This window comes from Apis mellifera, linkage group LG4 (genome assembly GCF_003254395.2).
Source record: "Apis mellifera strain DH4 linkage group LG4, Amel_HAv3.1, whole genome shotgun sequence".
Lineage (NCBI taxonomy): Eukaryota > Metazoa > Arthropoda > Insecta > Hymenoptera > Apidae > Apis > Apis mellifera.
In genome coordinates this window covers 4665667-4678997 of record NC_037641.1, presented here as the reverse complement: position 1 = coordinate 4678997, position 13331 = coordinate 4665667, and the positions used below count along the sequence as shown (strand labels likewise).

Genomic DNA, 13331 nt, shown 5'->3' with positions numbered 1-13331 from the left:
TTTAAAGAGAGAAAGAGAGAGAGAGAAAGAATTAAATCATTTAATGTACTATTCTTAATTAACAGAATCCAACAACACGGATACATTTTATAATTAATAATTTAACGATTTACGTGATCATTAAAATCCGTAAGTGTCCACATATTTAATGCGCATGCTTAATGAACGTATATATAAGTGTAGTTTCAGCAAGTTTGTGTCGTAGTGGATGGAGCGATAAATACCGTTTCGAAACGGTATGATTAGTCATATTGTGTTATGAGCCATTACGAGGTCGTGGAAAATAAGGTGGCGGTCGATCGCGTGGTGATTTCAACGGCTCTAACAAATTCACTCAGCGGCTCTCTTTACTTCCTTTTCTTCGATAAGGAATATACGTAACAAAATTTTTCTCCAACCCGATTACTTAACTTTCAAATTGGTTAACTTAACCTTACTTAACTTTCGAACGCAAGAACGATAATTCATAGACAATTATTTGTTACGTCGATAATGATAGAATTAGAGGAACGTTAAATATCGTAGCGCAATTGGTAATTGAGCGTCGAGAATTTTCTTTTCTAAATTTTTCGATTAACCAATCGATATATTAATTTTTTCCTCCCCCTTCTTTTTTCCAGTGACTCGAAACTCGGGCCAGTTTTTCGAATGATTACGAATTCTCACGTATCACGTATTGAACCGTGAAGGTTTTTTCCCTTTCGAGGAACAACCGCCGGTAACAAATTGCCGATCAATTTTGTTATGACGGGTCCCGAATAAAGGGGTAAGAAGCCCTTATGCGTGGAGAGGAAGGAGAGGAGGGAATACACGTTTCAATTCGAATCACGCGGTGCCCTCGAGCGCAACAATGGCCCGTTCTTCGAGCGGGGGATACGAGGAGGGGAAAAATCAAGGGGGAATAATCACCCCTCGTATAAATATAGGTCACGATAGAAACAGCGTTGGATAAGCTGCGTGTTGGCCGACGACGTGAACGTAGAATGAAATCACTCGTGCGGATTTATCTGGAGAGAGAAAAGAGAGAGAGAATAGAATAAATTTTGAGATAAAAGTGTTAGTTAATCTATATCTGTACTTTTTGGAAATGGTACATATGTTCTTTTCGTTAGAGAAATAGGGTAGACGACTAACAAAATTTCGATAAAAATTTTGAGAAGATGTATTCGACAAATATTAAAGAAGGAAAAAAAGAAATAGGGGACGAGATTAAAATTATCAAAAGTTTGTTTGCTTCTAATTCATTCTCTTGAGAATGTTTCGAAAAGAAATTTTAAATATTAAAAATAATTTTATCATTCGACAAGCAGTGTATTTCGATCGATGATACGTTCTTTATTTGATCAATTAAGACAATTATTTGAAAGAAGGATGAATTAAAATAATTTAAGAGGGTGATATAAAACAGGAATAATGTAAATATATGAAGGAATCGATTATTATTTTCATCAAAATCATTCAATTCTCAAATTATATACAAAATAATTTGAAAATCCCTCTCGTAACCAGAACTTAAAATCTTCTCTATATATATATCTACGCTCTTTTTTTATTGGCACGCGTGACTCATACGATCGGCCGTTCTCCGAAGAACAAAGGATACTTCGGAGGGTGTTTCGATCCGATTGTTGCCCAGTTTTACGATCGTTATCCGCGGTATCGTTGTAAAAACGCGACAATTACGGCTGATTAAGACTATCTATAGTCCCCGGCCGTACAGTAGTCTATTTGCAGCAGCTGACGAAACTCGTTTCCGTGTTGCATCAGTCGCCCGATAACCGACATTGTTGTTTACCGATCGTCGATAATTACGCTTACGAGTTTTCTTCTTTCGTTCCATCCTCATCGTCCCCGCTCCTTCCTCACCGAAGTCGAATCTCTCTCTCTTGTCAAAACACCGATACCCTCGATCACGAGCTGACAATAATCCTTCTCGCCTCCCCTCCCCTCTTCGATACCCGCGTGAAACGATCGAACGATTTCCCATCCCATCGTCGAAGAGAATCGTTGCCGCTCGAACGAATGCCGGTCGAACGGCCTTGGGATACGGCTGGTGGCTGACAGTGTCCTTTAACAGTTCCAAAAACCACCCCCTGCAACAGGAAACGCAGCTTCCACCGGGACAAACAGCTGATCTCGCTCTCAGCTGCCCCCTGCCTACGCAGGAAAGCGTGGAGGGTGCGGCCGGCAGGGACTGTCAGCTGTCTGTTTGTAAATAATTTTGCCGGCACTTTAATTTTCCATCGTTAACCTTCATCCGTATAACTGTTCCAGGTCCGGTCACGGGTAGGGGTCCGGTGTTGCGATTCTTTTATATGCGTTCCACGAACACCATGCCTCTAATAGAATTTCCCCTTACAAAGCGGCGACGGGAACAAAGTGTGCTCGTTTGTTCGCCTCACTTGGATTCACTTTCGCTCTATAATCAACCGACACGAGTCTCTCGATTATATATTATTCGGGGAAATTTGGTAAAAATTCATTTTGGGGAGAGTTTCACTTCCCAATGACGATCTTTCTTTTTTTATCAGGCTCTCAGGAAAAACGATTGATTTCCACAATTGAGAACGGATCATTGGAAAACGATACGTAATTCACGATTTCTCTGTGCGATCGATATGGAAAAAAGAAAAAGAGGCAGATGAATCGAAAAGTACAAAAGTGGTGATATTTTCCTGATAATCGTCTAAATATTTTCCGTAACCGTTATACCCGATTCTGAAGGATTGCAGTGGACGATAAGGAAAAGGGGGAGGTTGAAAAGGAGGGATGGCCGATGTTTCCTTTTAACGATCCCGGAACACCCATTCTACCGGAAACGAAACGTGTTTCTACGGTCTGGAATCAGTCAATTTTCCCTTTTCGAGGATCATAAAGGTCCGCTGCGACCGGCTGCGAGATTCTTTCTCTCGAGCCGTCGAGTCGAGGCATTATTACTCGTGAGGCACGCAATTTCAGACGAGCCACGTCCTTCCTCGGGGACCTTTTATTATTCCGTTGACACATGGCCCGCAATCACTTCTGCACCCTTCCACACACACACAAACACACACATACACGTAGACACAGTCACGGTTGACTTCGTGACGGGCGAGGAAGGGATCTCGATCGTTCGCGGCTTTAACCATCATAGAATCGATTTTTCTGAATCGATTCAACGAGACAGAAATTCCCTTTATTTACTCGCCGATTTCATTTACCTTCGCAGATGTTATCAAATGCTCAATTTTCCCCAATAATTTTATTTATATCTAACTGTCAATTTTAATTTCAGATCCTAAAAGTTACACCGGTTTGGTGTACGGATTTTGGATGGAATTATATATTGGGGATAAGCGTTGGAATTGAATTTGGGCGAGCAAGAAAGTATCGTTGTATTTGAAAGTTTATTATAATTATTCGCAAAGCGACCGACGTAATATATTTTATCCCAATGAAACTTGGTGAAAGTATCACGAATCGGGGTCAATATCTAACTCGTAAGTTCTCTCTTGAGCGATACCTATCTTCGATAATTTATGTATATACTTTTCTATAACTATAGATATAATTATATCTCTAATGACATGTAACAGCCGATTACACAGTCAATACCTAATAATTAACGTATAAGTTAAGATTAAACGGGCTCGAAACATTAAAAAAAAAATTGAAGTGCCCCAATTTCCTCTCTTTCTCTAAAACGATACATTTAATTCAATAATTATACGTTTTCTAGCATATCGTGATAATAGATAAAAAAAAAAAGAAAAAAAGAAAGAGATACACAACGAAAGAAACATTTCCCTTCTCGTTCCAAGAACACGTCAAAGTCAACGAGATCAACGAGGTTTCGCCCTTTTCTTCTTCTACCCCACCATCTCTCTCTCTTTCCACCATCTCACTTATTTACGACTCACTACCACTATCCGCTAATGACAGTTCCATTCCAAGGGGATGCTCTCAGAACGATCGATCGACCCCGTCCCCTCACCCCTGGCTACTTTATGGCCGGGGGTAGGTAGGAAAATGAGGAGAGAGGGGGAGAGGGACGTGATATACAGTTCGACACAGTTTTATATCTCGATCGTAAAACGCATCACGCGTGCCGTTCCTCGATCCTTGGATCGTATCCGACAATGGCGGCGCATCGAGGTAAATTTACGCTTCGAAATTTTTATGCCCGGACCAGCTCCTTTTCGCCACCCTGCGAAATAGATACGATTTCCCGGCTTTCCATCGCTTGGAGGGGGGGTTAATTTACCGTCGCATAAACGTCGACGCGCATCGTTTAAGGGTGCGCATCGATTTTGCCCGACAAAAGGAACAAAAGGTGTCGCGCGTCCTTTGATCGCGTTGCGATACGATGTAATTTGATTAAATTTATTCGTAACGTGAATAGACCACCCCTTGGTTCGACGCGTGGGAACGGGGAGATTTTTGAAAATAACGGAAGCAGAGTTTTTTTTGGGGAGAGGGGAGGATTTCAATTTTTGAATTTCGAAAGATGGAGGGGAAATTGTTCGAGGTTTTTAATATAAAAAAAGAAAACGTGGAAAGTTGAGAAGAAGAATCTTCGATAATAGCATAGTAGAGAGTTATATATTGTTGCATCAATTCAAATGAAATGTAAATGATAAATGGGATAAGAAGAATGATAAAGAAGTTGCAGGATATGAATATTCTGAATAAATTTGTGAACAAAAGTGACGTGGTGAATTTCGTCCCCGTTTTTCTCTTCGATAATCTCGCTCCTCTTCTTCTTCTTCTTCTTCTCTCGACGAAATCTATTTACGAATAACAACAGTTTGTTAACTTTGTTGTTTCAAAGTCAAAGCGGAGATAAATCCGTGACAATACAAGTGTTTACATTGTATGCGAAAAAAATAAGGTGGACAGATAAGGTAAATATATTTTTTTCGCGAATACCGAGGCTGCCTCGATTTACTTTTCGTCGCCAAGTTCAAATCAATCTTGACGCGATTGTGGAAATCGAGTTGGTATCGTGAAAAAAAAAAAAGAACGTCTTTGCAATAAAGAAAAAGAAGAAGGTAAACGAAATCGGCCGTGGTTCAATATCGCGAAACAAATTTTCGAAGCAAATCCGGAAAATATCAAGGCTATTTCTTCCCGATATCTATGTTGTTTATGAAATTTTCAGCCGGTATTTGCGTCGAGCGAGCGTCGATAGACGAAAAGACTTGAAAACGATGCAGATAATTTTTCGTCTACGTCACCTTAAAGTGAGGCCGGGTTATTTTTTTCCTGATATTTCGAGCATCGAATTCGTTCGATATTTCTCTGTACTTGAGAGTGTAAAAACTGATCCAAATCTTTTTTTTTTTTTTTTTCTTTTAAATCATACACTCATCCTCCAACGAGTTAATCGAATCGTATTGGCTTTCGACGAAATCAATATATTAGTTTTTATTTTAGATAGAAAAATTATTTTATATAGTTAATTGTTTTTACAATTCAATTATCTATAACAAGTAATCAAATATACATATATATTATAGGTAGTTTTTTATTAAAAACAATTCAGATACAAAGGTTTTTTATTAGATTATCCTTCCACGTTTATCATTTCGCAAGTAATATCAGCTTTTCGAATGAAATATAACGTGCTTTTTAACCCTTGTCCTCGCGTTCATTCAAAAATATTCCTTAAAATCCACTTTTAAGGATTAATTTTTCTTTTTCGACCAACAAATTGTCGATATTCCCTGTTTGGTTAAATTGATAGATTAACTTATTGTGAACAAGAGTAAGTGTAGAGAGCACGACGCGATTACGGATGAAGGGTGAACATTAATCTTTCTGGTACTTCGGCCAAAGTTCGACCGATTAAGAGTTGGGGCGTGTTTGGTTCCGAGTAGTAACCATTCATAACGTTAGATGACCTATGGCAACATTCTTCTTGGAACATCTTCATCTTTAACTTCGTTATTTGGTTTATATTTTAATCATCGAGATCACGCGATTCAATTAATTTTGATTTATGAAATTATTTTGATTTTTCGGTATATAAATTCTCGGGAAATTTTTATTTTCTTTAACGACCTTTTCGAAAAATTCGGCTTAATGAAATTATCATCAAGCTTCCGATCAGCTTCGTTTATCTCGTCATCGTCAACGAGCAAAACAATCGAGAATTTTTCAAAGTCGAGATATATAGGATATATAGATATAATTTTTTTGATTTCGGTATATAATCACAATCTGGAGTATTGGTTTCCTTTCAATTTTCTATTTCAATTAATTTTTTTCATAATATAATAAACTTTATTTTGCGATATTCATATTCATACCAACGTAACGATTGGCGAGGGAAATTATTAAAAACAAGATGGAGATTGATAATCGATTTATCGTGTCAATAAGAAACGCGTGAATTTTCTATTATTGATTTATTCTCATTGTTGGACAGAGATACTTGCAGATAATACAATTCTCGTATTCAGCGGTTTCGATAATGTTTTCTGCCCGATGTTTTCGTTAAATTGAAATGAGACGCGTGTTGGGATGACATGGATATTTGTAGCACTTTATCAGACCCGTGCATTATTGCAAAATTCTGCCGCGTGTTGGAATCACGATGATGAATTGGCAATATCAATATCGATTGTTTCAGCCGAATTAATTAAGGAGGAGAGGAAAGAAGGAAGGGATGCAAATTAATGCTTTGACTTGAGAAAGAAAAACATTCGTAAAAATATTCTTTATAGTTATAGTATTATCGTAGTATTTGAGGGTATTTTTAAATTTGGAGCATAAATTATAAAATCTTCAGGGTTCTAAAAATTTTATTCGATAGGCTTTTAATTATTTTCCCAAAGGATATTTTTATTATTATTATTAGGATTGTTTATCGGTCGAGAGAAGATTTAATCTAGTCATACGTCACATTATGCGACAATGCATATAATTTGTTCCATATACACGTTTCCATTTTGTCATATCTCGAGTCGTATATCTGCAGCTGCATATATGCACGTCCGATGTTGCTCTTATTTTTCACGTCTTTCGTGATTAATCCTTTGAGGAATACACGTTTTATTGTCAAAATTGTTATTGTTATTGTTCTCCTCTAAATTTTCACTCGAGTGAATTCAATTGTTCAGAAGATATTAAAATATAGGAAAGTGTGTATAGATGTGCAATAAATCGTGTATATATTTTTATTTAGAAAAGTCTTCAAAGAATTTTTAGGAAAATCAAATTTGTCATTTGCATTTCTTATTACACGTTCTTAATTATCCATTAATTAGAATTGAGAAATGAGTTTAACGAGCTCAAAAAATAAGTATTTCTTTCGATGCAATGGAAAATTATAAAGCTATTGAAAATGATAGTGAAATCTTATTTATTAATAAGACATGGAAAAAGTCAAATGTTATCGCTTTGAAAGCTCTTCCAAATTTTTTTCCAATCAATAATATTGTAATATATCGTACACATATTATTATAATAATATTACATTACGTTATAAATAATTATAATAATTAATTAGAAATCCGGTGCTTAAAAATCTTTTTCTTCTTTTTAAATAAAACTTCAATAATAACGTGTAATAATCATCTTTAAAAAATTATTACTGATTCAAAATATTTTCCCATACATAATTTATCAGGTCGGATATTTTTATCACCACGTATTACAAATTAAGTTAAGATTAAACCATTACCTGGGTAAATATAAGATTACTTACAATCTCTCTAAGTAAAGTCCAAGGTTCAATTAAATGGCATTCGTGTAAAAATAAAATTATAAATTCGGATAACTTATCTTCTAAATATCTATCCCCTCATCGATTCCAATTAATCCAAAATATATATATATATTTCTCGAAAAATATTTCGAATTATATCGCGATAATACTGCAAATTGATATAAAAAATTTAAATTTTTTCCCCCCTCCCCAACGTGATAATTCCGAATATGGAACGAAACACACGATACACGTTTTGCGTCACTGCATTGTTTCTCTCAAGCGGAGCGAAGGAAGAACGTTTGTCGAACGTTTGCGTTTGAGAAGGCAGATTCGTTTGCTTTAAAGAAAATCTTTGTACCGCAGCTGTTTGATGCGATAACGCGTCGCAGACCAATCGTTCTCTGCTTGCCCACTGTTCAAAATCGGATTGATCGAAGGGACAAACAATATTTCACGTGTTCGTCGCCCATTGTCCAATTCAACTTTGTATCAATAATATCTCTTAGAACGATGATTGCCGCGTTTGGACGATAATAAAATAGGCCCGTAGCCTCTTATCGTCCTCGTTGACATAGAAAATTCGACGCGCTATCTGTGTATAGATATTCCATGGTTCCTGTGCGTACACAGATGCGACTACTTTTTGTGTTCATAGATGACGCGTTAATTATTTGTTTGATCGTTGCAACAGATATTTTGCGCAAATACGGCGTGACCTCGGTTATCTAAACTAATCACGGATAAAGAATTATCAGATAATAGAGTGATTATTTTCTTGTATCGTTTAAAAAGTGTATAAATATTAATAATAAGAGATTGGAAATAATAGGATTAAATTAAAGTGAATTTAGCTTATCGATTCGAAATTTTCGAATTCAATTATTAAAAACAACGATTTCAACGATAATTATGTTATTTGGTATATATATATATATATATATTCGTTCTCTTGCATCCTTCGACTTTCTTTTTGGGAGAGGAGGGAATCTTGAATATCTGAAAAAGAATATTAAGGTACGTCTTCATTGCTACTCGTGTATTTATTGATTATTCGAACAAACGTTTCATCATATTCTGAAACCATTCTGTAATATCATCTAGTAGGCACTTTTAACATTCTCAAATTGCTCACAGTTGGTGTGTATCCATCGTATATTTTCACGGTAAAAGGAACTCGAATAACAGAGGTTTTTTATTGTATATTTTTTGGTAGTAGTAAGTAAGAAGTTAAATATTAGACACATTATTTCTCAAATATCGTTGTGTTGTAGGTTGTAAGTGCAGTAAGTACTTGTCAAACTTGTATTAGATCGTAGATACGGGTGCATGGAACGTTTGTCAATAATGAAATACGACCTTCGTGTGTGACAAATGTTCGATACGTCTCCTATTCATTAGGGCACATAATGGAAAACGTGTTCAAACGTGTTCGACTTTTCCTTCCTCGCTGACATTGAGCTCCAATTTATTACTCTAATGTAATTGATATATTACCGTAAGTGACTAGCTGTACCTTTTATCCGATTCGTGATATTGATTCGCGATTAATATTATATCTTTTTATTTAATTCAATTCGATTTATTTAATTTAATTGAATACAGATATCTAATTTGTTAAAAAAAGATAAGTAGATATGTAATCGAATCACACAGTGTACGTGATAGAACGGAAGACAATAACGAAAAATTGTTGTCGTAAAGTAAATGGATTAAAGTTCGAAGATATTATATATAATATGTAATGGTAAAGAACAGCTTGTGTCACGTGTGAACGGTACATTTCCTATTACCGTGTATAAGCATACAAAGTGTTTATTTTCCTCTCTGATGACGAAATTCGTTTATTAAATAATGTAAACACGATATCTCATCTGAAGAGATTTACAGCTTCAGTTGCAAAGTTGCAAAGATGATCCCGATATTAAGAAACAATATCATGGAATCAACAGTTAATAGAATTAATAGAAGAAATGATAAAATATTTTGATAAAATCCATAAGGTTTAATTTATTGAAAAATCATCTATAAACATTTCTTAGATATTAAATGAAACGGAATGCTGACCTCTTGTTGTTCCATTATATTTTAAAAATGTTTCTTATCTGAATCTCTTCTCTCCTTATCAATTTACTTACATAAGCTTTTTTTTACCGTGCATTTAAAAAACAAAATTTAATAAACTTGCTCCGAGCAGCAAGTTGAATTTTGCGAGGGATGATTTGTTCGTTGGATAATTTTGAGAAGAAAGGGAAAGAAAAAGAAAAAAAAACCAACTTGGAGGCGCCGGGCATCGATCCCGGTACCTCTCGCATGCTAAGCGAGCGCTCTACCATCTGAGCTACGCCCCCCGATAAGAAAGATTGGTATTCCGCGAAACTTCCGGTGTGATAACGCGCTCCCAATTTTTTCCCCCCTTTTTTTTTTTTTTAATTGATTTTTCACTGATTCTCTGAGCTTTAATTGACAGCCGGTTAATTAAACGAACCGGTTGCAACAGATTACACGTAAGAATCGAATGCTATTATCCCTCGTTGAAATTCGTTTATCGTTGATCTCTCTCTCTCTCTTTCTTTTTCCTTTTTTCTGAGTTACTCATTGTTGAATCATCTTTTATGTGTGTCAGATCGTTGCACTTAAATGCGTTTATTAAACGCTATTAATTGCGCGAGTTGCGTGATTATTTTACTGTGCGATATATGCATGTAGATTCAATTACTTGAAAATGGTAGAATATTATTTCAGAGATTTTGAAACGTTTTCTTTTTTTTTTCTTTTTTAGATTTTACATTTCATTTTCGTAGAAAATTTTTATGATTTATACACACGAAGCGTCACTTTTAATATAATTGGTCTTTAATTAATTATTGTATAAATGTTTCTTCAATTAGGCTTTTACATTTTATTTTCACAGCGTCAGATTTTCATAGCGTGTACTACTTAATACATGCGCTTAATGCAATTAATTATTTATATGTATAAGTGATATAATAAATTGTAACTTAAATAGAAAATTTTACGCGCATAATAATGACGGTTCTCTCCTCGGTCACCAAAGTTTTCTGCTCCATGGCTTTCTGCTCCACTTCGACTAATAATAAACGTTCCCATTGTTTCGGGATCGTTTGCAAAGATGCGTCATTAAGAATAAAGATGATCCAGCGGTGTCACGTGTCCCTAAATTGTTCGTGTTATAAAAACTTGCTACGCATTGTGATAACGTGTGGAGGAAAGGAAAAAAAAAAAAAAAATAGGGGGGGGAAGAAGTCGTCTGTCTTGATTGTGAGTCATAGTTCGAACAAAGATATCTTGAATCAAAGTGTCTGCACGCGAATCGACTGCACATTTACACCTTTGAACTTGTTACAAAAACGTCGTAATACTCGCGTATATATTGTTCGTGTGGATCACTCGATTCTCACGTACACACAGATAACACAGACCATATTTCAAAGTTTAAATATATCACGTATGAAATTTTATTACAAATATCAAAAGATAGAGATACTGGACGACCGATATGAGCGAAACTTGTCGTCGAGAAATCTTTTAAAGATACACTTGTTGCGCATAATTAATCACATTGTCTATTTGAAATACCAAGTCAAGCAGCAATAATGGAAGATATTAATAATTAACGAGAAAACTATGGAAACTATCGAAGTATAATATCGTCGATGCGAGGAAAATAATAAAGTAAAGTAAGTTTGTTCTTGTTAACAGGCCGAAAATAGGCAGTCTTCTTCTTCTTCTTCGTTTCTTCTTTTATAACTCGCTGTGAAATGAATAATTTTTTTTTTCTTTTCTTCTTGAATCTCAAGACAAACACGAGAGGAGGAGTGGTCAGAGTTGTGCGTGTTGGCAAGTTTACGATCTCCTCGAATGGGGTACGCATCATTTCGGCCCATGGAGCATTATTGTGCAACATAGTCGTGAAGGAGAAAAAGAAACAAGGGGAGAGAAAGCTGCGAGGGAGCTTCCCTTTTGATTTATTCGTTGTACCGGAAACAGCTCTCTTGGCTTCCGCCACAGTTCTTCCCCAGATATTACGGTTCGGTCGTGATGATTCGCGTGTCTGAACCACGTGCTCGTCGTCCACTAGCCAATAGCCTCTGAAATGATGACTGTCTATTTGCCCGACCGGATTCGTGACCGTCTTTTATCTCACGGCATTATTATACTCACGGTGTAATATTGTTTATCGTACGAAATATGAATCATCCCCTCGAAATCATTCCATCGATTTTTCGTAAGGAATGTATCGAAGTGGAAAGTGTTGCGAAATTTCCTCGAAATGATAAACGAAGAAGAAAAGCGACGAAGTTGGGGATGCGTTTGAAGGTGCGTATCCGTCTATCCTTTCGATCTCGTAATTTTTTCATTAAAGAATAATACGATGATTTTTAAACAGCCATACGTCATCTTTAACCCGATATCGAAACGAATCCACTCGTTTGACACGGCATGGAAATAATTATTTCCATAATCAATCATCGAATAAATTCCAATGGTACTCGTAACCGTCATATTGTGTCGAATATTAAAAAATCATGAAAATATTTCTGACACATATCTTTTCACGTTTCAGATCGACGTTGCATCGATACGAAAAAAAAACCTTTGGAATATTTTTTAATATCGTTGAAAAACAAAAGTAATTTCCCGAAATTTCTCCCCCCGTTCGAATCAACTGCATTGATTGCAACGAAAAAAACGAGGAAGAGCGGACACAATCCGAAGGAAAAGGATAAGCCGCGGACAGATAAGTCTACCGGTTATTTTGCAACCGGAGATGAACGCGACCCGTTAATCTATCACCGGCAATTTGTAGCTTGTCACAATGGAACGATAGTTCGCGATGTTACAGCTGGAACGTTTCATTGCCACGTAATACCTTGCCGGGTCCCGCTCTCTGACTCATCGCCGCGAAAGGATTCTAAAGTGTGTTCTTTTCTTTTTTTTTTTCTTTTTTTCTTGCATCGATGTGGCCTTGATCCGACGTCGCTTTCTCTCTCTCCCGAACAAGAGGGAGAGAGGAAGAAGAAGAAGAAGAAGAAGAAAAGGGAACGAGCGAGCAGCAGTTCGGTTAAGTCACGGCGGTCGATTAGACGCGTCGATTAATCATTCTTCTATTTTCCATCCGCTCGCATCTTGCCTCGACACGTGTTTCTTCTTTCACTTTTTTCCTCCCCTCACGGTTAGAGACGATGTTGGAGAAAGGAGGGCGGGGCGGAATTCCTATCCAATCTGACAATTTTCATAGATCGAGATCTAAACTCGACGTGGTTGATGGATTCTAACCGTTGATTCGACGAATCGAGAGCAACGGGGTCCTCTTCCGTTTGTAACGATGCGTGCGACCGAGGCCGAGAGAAGGAGAACGATGGACAGATGGACGGTTGGAAAAAGATGGAGGGGCGATTTAGAAAAAAAGGAAAAGCGGAGAAAGCAAGAACAAAACGAAGCTACCGAGAGTGTTGCATTTGGAGTGGGGGTGTGCTGCGTATGGGAAGAAGAAAAAGAAAAAAAGAAACGTAGAGGGTGGAGCGAGACGGTATGTATTAGTGGAAAGAGAGAGAGAGAGAGAGAGGAAGGAAAAGGGAACGAGGGAGAGAAAGTGGAGAGAAAGAGCGCGATGGAG

General features: G+C 36.7%; 1 protein-coding gene and 2 non-coding genes across 6 annotated transcripts in view; 2 read left to right on the top strand and 1 right to left on the bottom strand.

Moving 5' to 3' along the window:
- The window catches only part of LOC411048 (sestrin homolog), a 151836-nt gene that overhangs the window by 102924 nt on the left and 35581 nt on the right, over positions 1-13331 (top strand). The gene's annotated exons all lie outside the window — the stretch shown is intronic.
- Mir9892 (microRNA 9892) lies at positions 4904-4984 on the top strand. Its single transcript, NR_127372.1, has one exon. It is a non-coding gene; the product is annotated as a microRNA 9892 (primary transcript).
- Positions 9969-10041, bottom strand: TRNAA-AGC. The gene has a single exon. It is a non-coding gene; the product is annotated as a tRNA-Ala (tRNA).